This window comes from Protopterus annectens, chromosome 7.part1, assembly GCF_019279795.1.
Source record: "Protopterus annectens isolate FY-2018-M chromosome 7.part1, PAN1.0, whole genome shotgun sequence".
In the NCBI taxonomy this organism is placed as follows: domain Eukaryota; kingdom Metazoa; phylum Chordata; order Ceratodontiformes; family Protopteridae; genus Protopterus; species Protopterus annectens.
In genome coordinates, this window is record NC_056740.1 from 362961492 (window position 1) to 362974663 (window position 13172).

The window sequence follows — 13172 nt, forward strand, 5'->3', positions numbered from 1 at the left end:
GAAGACAACTAACATGGAACGTTATGGTAGGTACATAACTTCTCATTTTCTGATCTGGCTAGTGTTTCTAACCACAGGAGTAGTCCGGAGCAAGCTGGATCCCATTTCTTTGTCCCTGAGCTGCAAGTCGAGGTGCAAAAAAAGTGCCTTTCTAGATTTGACTGGTGCAACCCTAATTTAAGTTTTTATACCACATATGAAGTACTGTGGTGCTTCAGCCCTGCAGTCATGACCACAAAAGCAGTATCAGAATTTATTTCTGTACCAACACTCATGTTATTGGTGAGGGTTGTGTTGAGTGCCCAGGGTTTAGGAGCTGATTTATGGAAGACCAGAATAATTTGGGGTTGTCATGATTATTACTTTGGAAAATTGTATATTATTTTTTTTATATATTTAGTTCTGTTTCTGAGTTCTTTAAATTTTTGATAGCTTGAGTTTTATTTGTTGCCCAGGTTTTCCAAGCAACATCTCAACGTTTCATAAGATGTTTGGTACTTCTGGTCAGCCAAGGGGCAGGATTTGACTTAGCATTTTTTTTCTCAGTGTGTCTAGTTCATTTAGTATGCTTAGGAGTATGTTATTAAAGTGGGATGCAGCATCATTAAGAGATAAGTATTTTAGTGTTGACCAATATTACTGATTGAGGTATGAGACAAAGGTCTCATTGTTGAAATTTCAGAGGTTACATGCCACATTGTAATAATATTGTTTTTGGATGTTTGTTTCGTTAAAGCAAATATGGGGAGATTTAAAAAGTCAGGAAGTGTTCCTGAAGTAGAGATTTTATTTGGGGTAGAGAATAGTATCCAGTCTGTGGTGGTTCCCCTGCTGGTTTTTAATTATTAATGAGTGGGGGGTGATAAGTAGAGTACGTCCATACATATTTATGATTTGAGATGAGTTGCTAAAGGAAAGCAAGAGCCAGTCCATATTAAAGTCAGCTAGTATTAATTTTCTTGAGGAATATTAGAGGTGAACCAGCACAGCATGTCTTCTGCAGTGATATGATTGCTAACAGGAAGGATACAGACTCCTATAATGTATATAGCGTTGTGCTGGTTTCATTTGAGTTGTGACCAGAATTTCTGCTTTGTCGAATTAGGAAGAAGTTAGAGATGTTAGAGATGGTAGAGAGAGTTAAAATGTGTTAATTTTGCAACTCCTCCAGCTCTCTTATATTTTGTGTCAGCTCTGTAGACATTACAGTTTGGAGGGAGGATCACATTCTCATCAGTTTCATTTTTCAGCCAGGTCTCAGTACTGCAGGTGTTAGACAAGCCATGCATGAAATTCAGGTATCTTGTTATAAATACTTTTTATGTTAATGTGCACAGTGAGGAGAGAACAGGAGCTTGAGGAGAGCTGTGTAGAGGAGGTGGCTTTGTATAGGGAAGAAGTTTGGCCTGGGTTGGGGTGATACTCCCACTGTGTTTTAAGGCTTGGGGTTATAGAGAGTGTAGGTCAACCATTTTAGTTTAGATTTAGGTTTTGGACAGAGGTTTTTAGAGATTAGTTTGTGCTGGTAAGTTTTATGTTTATTGAGATGTGCAGATTTTAGATGGAACACGGTTGGAGATATGTCAACAAACCTCTTGAGAGTTAGGGGACAAAGTTTTTGAGGTGGAAGATGAGGGGATTGTGAGATGAGATGGGGTGCATGAATTATAGGAGGTTAGATGGGAGAGGAGTAGGAGGAGGGGATGATTAAGTGCTACTGAATAGAACGTGTTAGAGGAGTTAGTAGGTGGGTTGGGAATGTTACTTTATGAGAGTGAAGGCTTAGGTGTTGATATTTGTGAGCTAGGAGATTTTGAGGTTGAGAATGGAGTAGTGAGCTGTATGCAGCTTTCTGTATGTGTAGGAAGGTGTGTAAGTCTGAGTGAAAGTGGAGAACAGTATTTGAGATGTGATGTGTGAGCTGTGGGTGGTGGTTGAATAAAGACTGAGGAAAACAGAGGAAATAAAAAGGATGATAACTGGATGGAGATAGAGTGGGGAGGAGTTTGGAGGGGTATAGAGGTTGTTGTAGTGAGGGTAGGTGGAAATTGGGGGAGGTAGGGTAGGGGAGTGGAGTGAGCTTGAGCATAGCGAGGGCAAACAGACAGACTTCACATGGCAGGAAAGATATAAGAATTCCTTAAAAAAACAGGCTGACTAGCCTCTCAACTCAGGTTAGTGAAAGACCAACCAGGTAAACATACTTTAAAGTGACAGCACAAGTAGCTAGTATATCCCCAGCAGTAATGGGTTATAGATGGGATAGTCAGGCTGTTTAGGGCTTATTGTTTGAATAGCTAGAGTGTTGCAAAAACTGAGTTTGTATTTTGCTGTTTTTATGGTATATTAATTGTATTTACTAATGTATGTGGAAAAATACTGTCTGAAGTAGGTTAGCCTTATAGTTAAGGTCAAGCATTTGATATGCCTTTACAACAAGATGGTTACTTTTCTACAGTGACTCGTGTAGTAAATGGGTGAAAACATAAGAGTATTGTTATTGTTACTGTCTACCAATCAGTTTTAGTGGAGAAATAACATACTCTGTCTGGCAAGGTTTCCTTTGGATCACTGATGTTTTACTGCAGCTGATTGTTGCCAGTTAGGTAGCAAGAATGTTTGTGAGGGATGGTTTTGATGACCAGGTCTAGTTCCTGCTTCAGGGAAAGTGTCAGGACAGGGCCTAGGAGTTAAAAACATTGAGAGAGTGAGAGAAGAGGTACACAAGAAGGAGAGGGAACATTTAGATTACAAATACTTTATAATGCAGACAAAAGGATTACAGATTTAAGTGGAGCATGTTATCTCCACGCTCTCACTGAATCAGCTTTGTTCCTCCAGTGTGAGATAGTGGGGAGGGGATAGTGTGCCACTTTAAGTATAAGACTGTCTGCATGCAGAAGACTGACCCTATGTGAATTTAGAGAACTGTTGTTAATATGTACTGGCTATGTTTTTTCAGGTGGCAAATGTTACAGTACAAGCATTTCTTGCTATATTATGCTAGACTAAACTGCTCTATAAATGTTATGTTATTACAAATGAAACAATACTAACAAAGGCAACACCACATGCACAAGTGACTAAATAAAAACTTCTAAAATAATTAAGTAATAAAACTTACAACCACACAGGAGTAAATAGTGAAGCTACTATATACGTAATATCCAGCCTTGTGCTGTTTTAACAATAGTTTTATAAAATGTATGATAATTCATCCAAGAGAATGTATACAGAAATGATAATTTTCCACCTAAGCTTACATACTATTACCTGCTTTAAATTCATCTATGCAAGAACTATGAGCTAATTAATTGAACCTGTTAGAAGGTTAACCACAGGAACAGCCACAAGAACAAATAATCAATCTCCCAGTAGGTATGAAATAAAAAGTTTCAGAAAGGGAGCAGGATGACCAAAAACGTATTATAAAGTATTTTATTCGAACAAAAAACGTAAGCGCTTTCACGGTTGTAAAACCCACTTCATCAGATGTACTCCCTTTAACAGAATGATACCAAATATATACTCTGCCAAAAATCAATCAACCAATGGGAAAAGTAAATCAATCATTCAATTAAGGCAATATTTAAAGTAATACAGTAAAATAATGTATATAATAAATAAATCATGTATTGTCTTAGCATATAATAAAAATACATATAAAAATGGTGGTGATGCGGTAGAGTTGTCGCCTCACAGTAAGACGTTGCCCTGTTCGATTCTCCGTTAGAGTGTCTTCTGTGTGGAGACATGCGTGAATGGGCGTTCCTTCATTGAAGGTTGTGCGTCAGGGCTGGCAACTCGGCACGTAAAAATCCACTGCCAATCATTAGCGGACCGGAGTTCCGCTGTGGTGACCCCTAACCGAGAAAAGCCAAAAGACACAACAACTTACATATAAAAAACATACTTACATATAAAAATACATTTATAATATCAAATTCTAAAATTATTATTATTATTTAACACTTCTAGCCTTGAGCAGAGGCTTCAGGGGAATAGCATCATTTAAGCCCCGACCCCTATGTGCACCTAACCTAATAATCCATTTAACTTCTAAGGTTTCCATAGCAATAACCATATCTCCCAGTCTAATAGCTGCATCCAGCTTTTGTAAAACTTGGAAGACAAATGTGTGTTTTTCGCCAAATTTCATTGTATGTTTGGCTAAGGCACTGTATGCATAGCCTTTAGTAGTGCAATAAACATGGTCTGTTATCCGCTCTCTCAATGTACAATTAGTCTTATCAACATAGAATGAATAACATTCTTTGCAATGAGCTATATAGACTAAATCTTTTGTAGTACATGTACTAGAGTTCCTTAGCTCCCATAAATAACCCGTATCAGGGTGTTTGAAAAATCTGGACTCATCTATCAGCGGACATTGTGTACATTTCCCACATCTTTTTGTACCTAGCCATTCTTTGTTGGTTAAATTTGCTTCACTGTTATACACTGGATAGCAAAGCTGACGCTTCAGGCACTTTTTATTCTTAAATACATACGTGGGAAAATCTCCCACGATGTTCTTTGTCATTTCATCTATTAGTAATATATGCCAATTCTGGGCTATAGTTTCTTGCAACTTATTAGTATTCTTAGCATAAGATAAAACTACTGTAAGTTTAAATTCAGATGTCCCAGAGGGTGATCTTTCTTGGCTTCTGGGTCTATGGGAAAAATAGGGTTTAGCTCGACCATTTCTTTCTGATCTCACTTGGGTGTAAATCCTGTTTACTTCTTTCTCATCATATCCTCTCATTAGGAAACTTGTCTTTAAAGAGTTTAATTCCTTATTATATATGTCTTCATTACAACATAATCTTGACACTCTCATTGCTTGTCCTTTGACAATATTGCCAAAAATTCTGGGATTATGCATGCTATCTCTATGCAAAAAAGTAGGTTTATAACAAGGTTTCCTGTATACTCTTGTACCGCATATTCCATTTTTAAGAGAGATGTTAACGTCTAAATAATCTATGCTATCATATGAATATTGCATAGTAAATCTCAAAAAATCACTACTACTATTAATCATATTATAAAACTGCATAAGTGACCCTTGATCTCCTTTCCAAAGGATAAAGAGGTCATCTACAAATCTTTTATAAAACACTATCTGTGGAGCTCGTAATTGATGTTTCATTTCCCAGGTCACCATTACCAGATTAGCATAGGTGTTAGCACAACAGGTACCCATCGCTACACTTGACGTCTGTTTATAACATGTATTCTGAAAAAGGAAAATGTTATTTTCTAACACTATATGTAATGCGATCCTATCTCACCTACATTCATAACTGATGGGCTCGGCTCCGACTCGGCCAATACACTAGCACGAAGTCTCTCATTGGCTGGGCCAACCCCCTTATCCCAGGATGCACCACGCCCAAACCCCCAGATCTCGTTTGCCGCTTCTGAAGTAACGACGTGGTCTCGACTTGGCTGTGACTAAGTACCCTTCCTTTTTTGGCCTTTTTGGATCGTTTTTGCTCTTAGCTTAGAAATTTTATAACCAAACAGCTATTTTAATAGCTATCTTCTTCTGTACTACCCTGTGATTGGCTGTGTTTGTTTTTGGTTGTTGTGTAATTCCTTCTGTTTGGCGGGCTAGGCCCGTTTGAGTTAGAGAGCCTTTGCCCTATTTCTTGTCGAACGTTTCAGTTAGAGCTCTTCCCTCCCTTCCCTCCTTGTGTTTCGAGTGCTTTGTGGGTCATGTCTGGCAAAGAAAAAGAGCATAAGCCGTCAGGCTTTAAAAAATGTTCGAAATGTGGCTATAAAATGTCATTAACAGATGGCCATGCCATCTGTGTTTATTGCTTAGGAGCTAAACACTTGCAGGAATCTTGCAGTGTTTACCATGCCTTCTCCACTCGTGTACTACAGGAGAGAAAAAATAAGTTGATCCTGAAAGGTTTAATAAAACCAGCCTTTGAGGAAGCTATATCTTCTTCTCCCTCTTCGAAATCGAAGAAAAAGAAGTCTTCGGCTCCAACAAGTCCATCGGAGCCGCCTGAAAAAAGAACTAAATCTTTGTCCTCTTCCTCAGCTCCACTGATCTCGGAGCTGCAGGATAGAGGATTTATGTCTGGGTCTTCTTCCTCAGCTCCATTGGTCTCAGAGCCGCAGGAGAGAAGATCTAAGTCTCGGTCTCCTTCCTTGGCTCCATTAGTCTTGGAGCCGCAGGATAGAGAATTCCAGTCTGGGTTTTCCTCGGCTCCATTGGTCTCGGAGCTGCAGGTGAGTGTTTCGGCTCCAGGGTCGGTTTCTACGGCTCCTGAACTGTCGGTGCCGAAGGGGGTCTTGGTTCTAGTCGAGTCTTCCTCGGCTCCGATCCTTTTGGAGCCGATTAGGAGTCGACATTCCAGCATTGCCTCGGAGCCGGTAGAAAGAGTTTCTCGCCCCCCGTCTGTTTCCTCCAGGTCCTCTTGGCTTTCAGATTCAGATTTAGATAGGGTGGTCCAGAGGCTCCTCCAGTCACCTGTCTTATCTAAATTATTTTCAGCTCCAGCCCAGCGGCCAGAGCCAACCATTTTGATTCCGTTTCTTCCTCCTCCGTCAACCCTGGTGTCATCGGAGACAGAGTTCAGAGAGTCGGGTGAGGTTCCTGAGTCGGTTCCAAGACCCACTGCTAGTCTATCGGCACCGTCTTCAACTCCAACCTTTTCTGTTCCTTCCAGGGGTTTCGGTTCTCGGGTGTCCTCGGCCGAGCCCGAGGGGGATTTGTCGGGGCTTCTGGTTTCGGCCCCGAGTCTCCCGCTTGGCGCCTCGGCTAGGGGGACCCCGACACCAGTCATGGTCTCGCAGGCGGGCCTTTCTTCAGATTCTGGTGGACCCACCTTCGAGGCTATGAGGAGTGCGCTAGACAAATCTCTAGTGACTTCATCGGAATCTGCAACTCCTTCCCTAGACACGGGAGCTAGAGCTTCTGGTGCCCCCCTGTCTTCGAACAGCACGGCTCCGAGGCCTGAGGATTCCTCAATGTGTGGTCCCCCTTTTTCCGAGGAGCCTTCAGAGTCTTTGGCTGAAGAGCCCCCCAGGAAAAAGTTGTGCAAGAGGAAGCACATAGACTCCCCAGATGAGTCTGTCACCTCGGACACTGACCTTGATGATGCAGAAGGGTCCCCGAAGTCGTCCTCTGACGATGTCTCATTCTCCGATGTCCTGGAGATCTTGAGACAGAGGGGAGACTGGCCATCCAAAACCCCTTCCGCGGAGGAGTCGGTCTTCCTGAAGGCCTTCGGAGCACAACCCTCCGCCTCCTGGGTGTCTCCACCCTTCAATGAATTACTGGACCTTATTTGTTGAAGAGTGTGGGAGCACCCTGATTCTGTGGAGCTAGTTCCTTCTCACCCCAACAAATTTTTATCCGCACCCCCTGGCAAGGAGTTTCTAACCAAGGGAGTTCCAGTGGATGCTACGGTGGTGGCGTCTGCCACCCAGCAGGATGTGGCAGAGGCATCTACGTCTATTCATCCTCCTAACAAGGAGTCCAGGAGCATGGATAGGTACGGGAAGCGTACCCTGACTTCAGCGACCTTTACCCTGCGATCTCTGAATTATTTGTGTCATTTAACGAGGCTCCAAAGGGATCTCATAAAGGAGTTGGGAGATACCCTGTCGGGTAATGTGCCTGAGGCTTTGACACAGTCTGTCAACGCCCAGCTGTCTACTCTTTCGTCGATTGTTAACTCGCCATGAGGCTTATATCGTATGCAGCCGAAGGGGCGAGTAGGGCAGCGAGTTCGGGCATAGCCCTTAGGAGGCAAGCCTGGATGCGCTTGTGTCACTTTGCGGAGGCTTTCAAGTCTTCTTTCACAGACGCTCCATTCGACGTGTCCTCTCTCTTTGGACCCAAGGTGAAAGACACACTCACTAGATGCGAGCAGGAGGGTATAACTTTGTCTGCCGTTGGGGCCCGTTTTTCGCTCCCTTCAAGACCTTATCCCAAGGCGCAGAGGGGAGGAAAGATGTAGTTTAGAAAGTCCCAAAAGTCTTTCCCTGCCCATCAGAGTGACCCCCCCCCTTCCAGAGGCAGAGGAGGGGGGAATTATTCTGGAAGATGTCACCCTAGAGGTGGCAGAGGCCCCCGCAACACAGGAGATCGTGAATCCTTTTGTGGTTCCTCCTTCCAGCGTCCCTGAGGGACTGCACGACTGTGTGTCTCCAGAGCCAGTCAGGGGTCAATTTTCAGAGCATCCAAGCGCCTGGGGTTCCATCACTCAGGATCAGTGGGTGCTTCGTATCATCGCTGGAGGTTACACCATTCCCTTTATCCGTCCCCCTCCACCGTCAAGGAAAATCCTGGATGTGCCACCCAGTCAATGGGATCAAGCAGCCATAGAGGTCGCAAAGCTTCTCGGAAAGGGAGTCATCCAGCCAGTCCCCGCAGACCAGACCGGATTAGGAACTTACTCAAAGTTATTTTTGGTGCTGAAAAGAATAGGGGACTTGAGACCCATTCTGGACCTCAGCCACCTAAACTGCTTCGTAAAGAAGTCCAAGTTCCGGATGGTCACGTTGCAGTCCATTTTCCCATTGCTGGAAAAAGGAGTATGGATATGCTCCATCGATCTCAATGATGCCTATTATCACATCAAGATAAACAGGGTGTCCAGGATACATTTACGCTTCTGCCTAGGAGCCAGTCACTTCCAGTTCCGAGCCCTGCCCTTTGGTCTCACCACAGCCCCCAGGGTGTTTACCAAATGTCTGGCAGTGGTGACGGCTCACCTGAGACGTCTGGGATTCCAAGTGTTTCCGTATCTAGACGACTGGCTCCTCACCTCCCCCACCAGGCATTCAAGCCGTGAGTGCTTCCATCGAATTGGGACATCTATTAGGAATTACATTCAACTGGGAAAAGTCTGTATTGCTGCCATTACAGCGTGTTGCCTTTATAGGCGCAGAGATAGACTCTGTCGAGATGTGAGCATTCCTTCCAACAGAGAGGATAAAGATACTACAGAACCAAGTCCTAGCCTTACTACCCCGAAGCAAAGCCCCAGCCAGGATGGTCCTTCAGCTTTTGGGGTTGATGGCGGCCGCCATTCTTCTGGTCCCTCTGGCAAGATTGCACATGCAAATTCTCCAATGGCTCCTGTCGACCCAGTGGTCGTACCAAGATCTGCCCTTGTCCTACCTGATTCTCATTACGGATACCTGCTGCCAAGATCTTCGTTGGTGGCTCCTCTCCTCCAACCTGAAACAGGGGCGACTCTTCTGCCCCCCCCTCCCCCATTGCCACAGTGACCACGAACGCCTCCCAGATAGGGTGGGGGGGCATTATCTGGACAGGATGGTTCAAGGCACGTGGCAGGATCACGAAACCCACTTACATATCAATGTCCTGGAGATGAGGGCAGTGCTTCTAGCATTGCAGGTACTACACAGCTCTCTTCCCAAGGGTACCATCGCAATCTTCTCAGACAATATGGCGGTAGTATGGTACCTGAACTAGCAGGGAGGAACCAGGTCTTATCCTCTTTGCAGAGAAGCCATGAGAGTTTGGAACTGGGCGATCGCTTCCCAGAGATTTCTAGTGGCAACGCACATTCCGCGGAAGTCCAATGTGATAGCAGACAGGCTGAGCAGAGTTATTCTGATGCCTTACGAGTGGTCCCTGAATGACCGAGTAGCGGCTCGGATCTTCTCCAAGTGGGGGTTTCCCTGTTGCGACCTTTTCGCCAGCCCCTAGAACGCAAAGTGCAGCAATTTCTTCTCCCTGATTCCCCCCAGGGGGGTCACCCAGGGACGTTCTAGTCCACAATTGGCCCTCCAGTCTGCTCTACGCCTTCCCTCCGGTCCCACTACTGCCAAAGGTGATTCAGAAGGTGATCTGCTTGGCAAGCAACATGATTTTGATCGCACCATACTGGCCCCGCCAAGTTTGGTTTCCTTTCCTTCGGAAGTATGCAGTGAAGGATCCTTGGATTCTGGACCCAGTTCCAGACCTCCTGACTCTTCAGTCAGGTCAGGCCCATCCATCACTGCGAACTCTCAAGCTAACGGCTTGGCTGCTCCACTTCCGACCTTAGTCAGACAGCATATCCTTTCACCTGAGGTGGTCCGGATTCTGTCTTCTTCTCACAGAGCTTCCACTAAGGAGATATATTCTAATAAATGGAAAAGGTTTGCCATTTGGGCCCAGCAGCACAACCTTGATCCTCTGACAGCCCCAGTGTCCGCAGTATTAGATTTTTTGGCAACTCCTTTTAGACAGGGTTCCGCTGTCTCCACGCTTAAAGTCCAATTGGCAGCGATTTCTAATTATCATGTTGCCTTTGAGCCTTCACTCATGAGTCATAAGTTGTGTAAGGCCTTTCTTAAGGGAGCTTGGTTGCTTCGCCCCCCCGGTGTCGCAACCTGTTTTGCCATGGGATTTGAATGTAGTTTTAGGAGCCTTGATGTCTCATCCCTTCGAGCCGGCGGCCACTTGTGAGCAAAAGTTCTTATCTTGGAAGACTGCCTTCTTGGTAGCTATTACTTCAGCCACAAGAGTTTCAGAGCTTCAAGCCCTCTCTGTTAAGCCCCCTTATCTGATCTTTCACAAGGATAGAGTATCTCTAAGACTAAACCCGTCATTTCTTCCGAAAGTTTATTCTGCTCTTTGTCTGCAGCAATCTATAGATCTACCAGTTTTCTTTCCAAAATTTTCCAACAAGGCAGAATACAGACTTCATCAGTTGGATGTGCATAGACAACTGAGGTTTTACTTGGATAGGACACAGCAGCAGAGGAAATCAGACCAGTTGTTTGTGGCCTTTGCAGATAACAGGATTGGCAAAGCAGTAACTAAGACCACTATTGCTAGGTGGATTAGGGATTGTGTTTCATTTATTTATGCATCAACAGGAAGGGACCTTTCATTTCCAGTTAGAGTGCATTCTACTAGGGCTATGGCTACTTCAGTGGCCTTCCACGCCAGACTGTCGGTGGATGAGATATGTGCAGCGGCCACTTGGGCTTCTCCACATACTTTTATTTCTCAAAAACTGGACGTGACCTCTAGAGGTCGGGCGTCCTTTGGTTCCACAGTGCCCAGGAGTGTTTTCCAGTGAGCCTCCCAGGATCTAGGTGCTAGGGACGCTGTCCCATCAGTTATCAATGTAGGCAAGATGGATCACATACATCTATCATTATGGTAAGTACATAACTAAATGTTCTAAGAGCATGCATAAAAATCGTTCATTGAGAGAGCGGATAAGAGACCATGTTTATTGTACTACTAAAGGCTATGTATATAGTGCCTTAGCCAAACATACAATGACATTTGGCGAAAAACACACATTTGTCTTCCAAGTTTTACAAAAGCAGGATGCAACTTTTAGACTGGGAGATATGGTTAATGCTACGGAAACCTTAGAAGTTAAATGGATTCTTAGGTTAGGTGCACATAGGGGTCGGGGCTTAAATGATGCTATTCCCCTGAAGCCTCTGCTCAAGGCTAGAAGTGTTAAATAATAATAATAATTTTAGAATTTGATATTATAAATGTATTTTTATATGTAAGTATGTTTTTTATATGTAAGTATTTTTATTATATGCTAAGACAATACATGATTTATTTATTATATATATTGTTTTACTGTGTTACTTTAAATATTGCCTTAATTGAATGATTGATTTACGTTTCCCATTGGTTGATTGATTTTTGGCGGAGTATATATATTTGGTATTATTCTGTTAAAGGGAGTACGTCTGATGAAGCGGGTTTTACAACCTTGAAAGCGCTTACGTTTTTTGTTCGAATAAAATACTTTATAATACGTTTTTGGTCATCCTGCTGCCTTTCTGAAACTTTTTATTTCATACCTACTGGGAGATTGATTATTTGTTCTTGTGGCTGTTCCTGTGGTTGAATTTATCGTGGTAACAATATTTTGGGTATGGAAGGAGCAGAGTCGAGCTTACAAGGTGCTCAGGGAGAATTGAACCTAGATTCTAGACTTAAAGGAGCTTTATCGGAGGCTCTGAATCCATTGTTGCAAGTTGAGCTCTCGAAACTTCAACAAAATGCATTGGACAAAGTAACTGATGATATACAGGTATGTACTCTGAAGAGAGACTTAGAGAATGATTTTTATAAGTTCAAGCGACTCCAATGCCAGAGATACCATTTGGAAGCTTGCTTGAATTTTAATGTAATTCCGCGAGGCTTAAGAACTTTAACTATGCCGACATATGGCAATGCTTACCCAGACCTTTTGGTTAAATAACAGCAGATAAATTTAAATACAAGTAGATCATATATACAATTATTAATTGATTTTTTCATGCCTATTGAGACTATGCTTTCTATGACCATACTGAAGCGACAATATGAACTAAGTACATTATTTGGGCATGATTCTACTGAGCTGTATGTGAATGAACTTAATGAAAAATTTTGAGATATGAAAATAAATTATTAGAACAGAAGAAAAAGAAATTGGCCAGAGATATATATGACTTTGAACATCAACAGGTATTTACTTGGCCTAAAACATCTAATAATTATAATGGTCATGAACCATCATCACGTAACAATAATCTTCGTAAACATATAGTCTGGAATCAAGGCAAAGAAGTTGATAGTCAACAACAAGAAAGTACTAACACCTATACCGAAAGGCCTATTCAACAGTACGGCTCTATGACTTTGCCTCTACATGAGAATCTGCTTAGGTCAGGAGAAACATCAAATTCAAATAATGAAGCAGAAACGCCATTGGTTCAACATGTGGAAGGGGAGATAACATTACCGATGCTAGTGAAGTCAGTATACTCCACACCCATGGAAGTTCCCATGGGTGAATCATCTAAATCTTCAGTAGCTGATGGACATTCTAAAGATGATGTGGTGAGATGGAAAATCTATTATGAAAATAAAGAAAATGTCGAAATGCAGGGTTTTCCAACTTTACCCCTCCCTATTCGGCAGGAACAGAGAGGGTCAGCAGAGAGAGACAATTTCTGAGGACACAAACAAAAAGAAGCACTGGTCCAACAGCATACACAAACACTGAAGCAGATGTGGGGCTAGGAGACATAGTCTGGAATATTTCCTGCCATGAACTTACAGCATCTGAGACATTGTTACTTAATAAAGGTTTGACTTTTATACCCACTACATCCATGGATGTTAGTGAAGCAGTTATTGCTCTTCATTTGTTTACCCGTAA

General features: G+C 43.1%; 1 protein-coding gene across 1 annotated transcript in view; it reads left to right on the forward strand.

The window, feature by feature from the left end:
• The window catches only part of ABHD6 (abhydrolase domain containing 6, acylglycerol lipase), a 510377-nt gene that overhangs the window by 386055 nt on the left and 111150 nt on the right, over window positions 1-13172 (forward strand). The gene's annotated exons all lie outside the window — the stretch shown is intronic.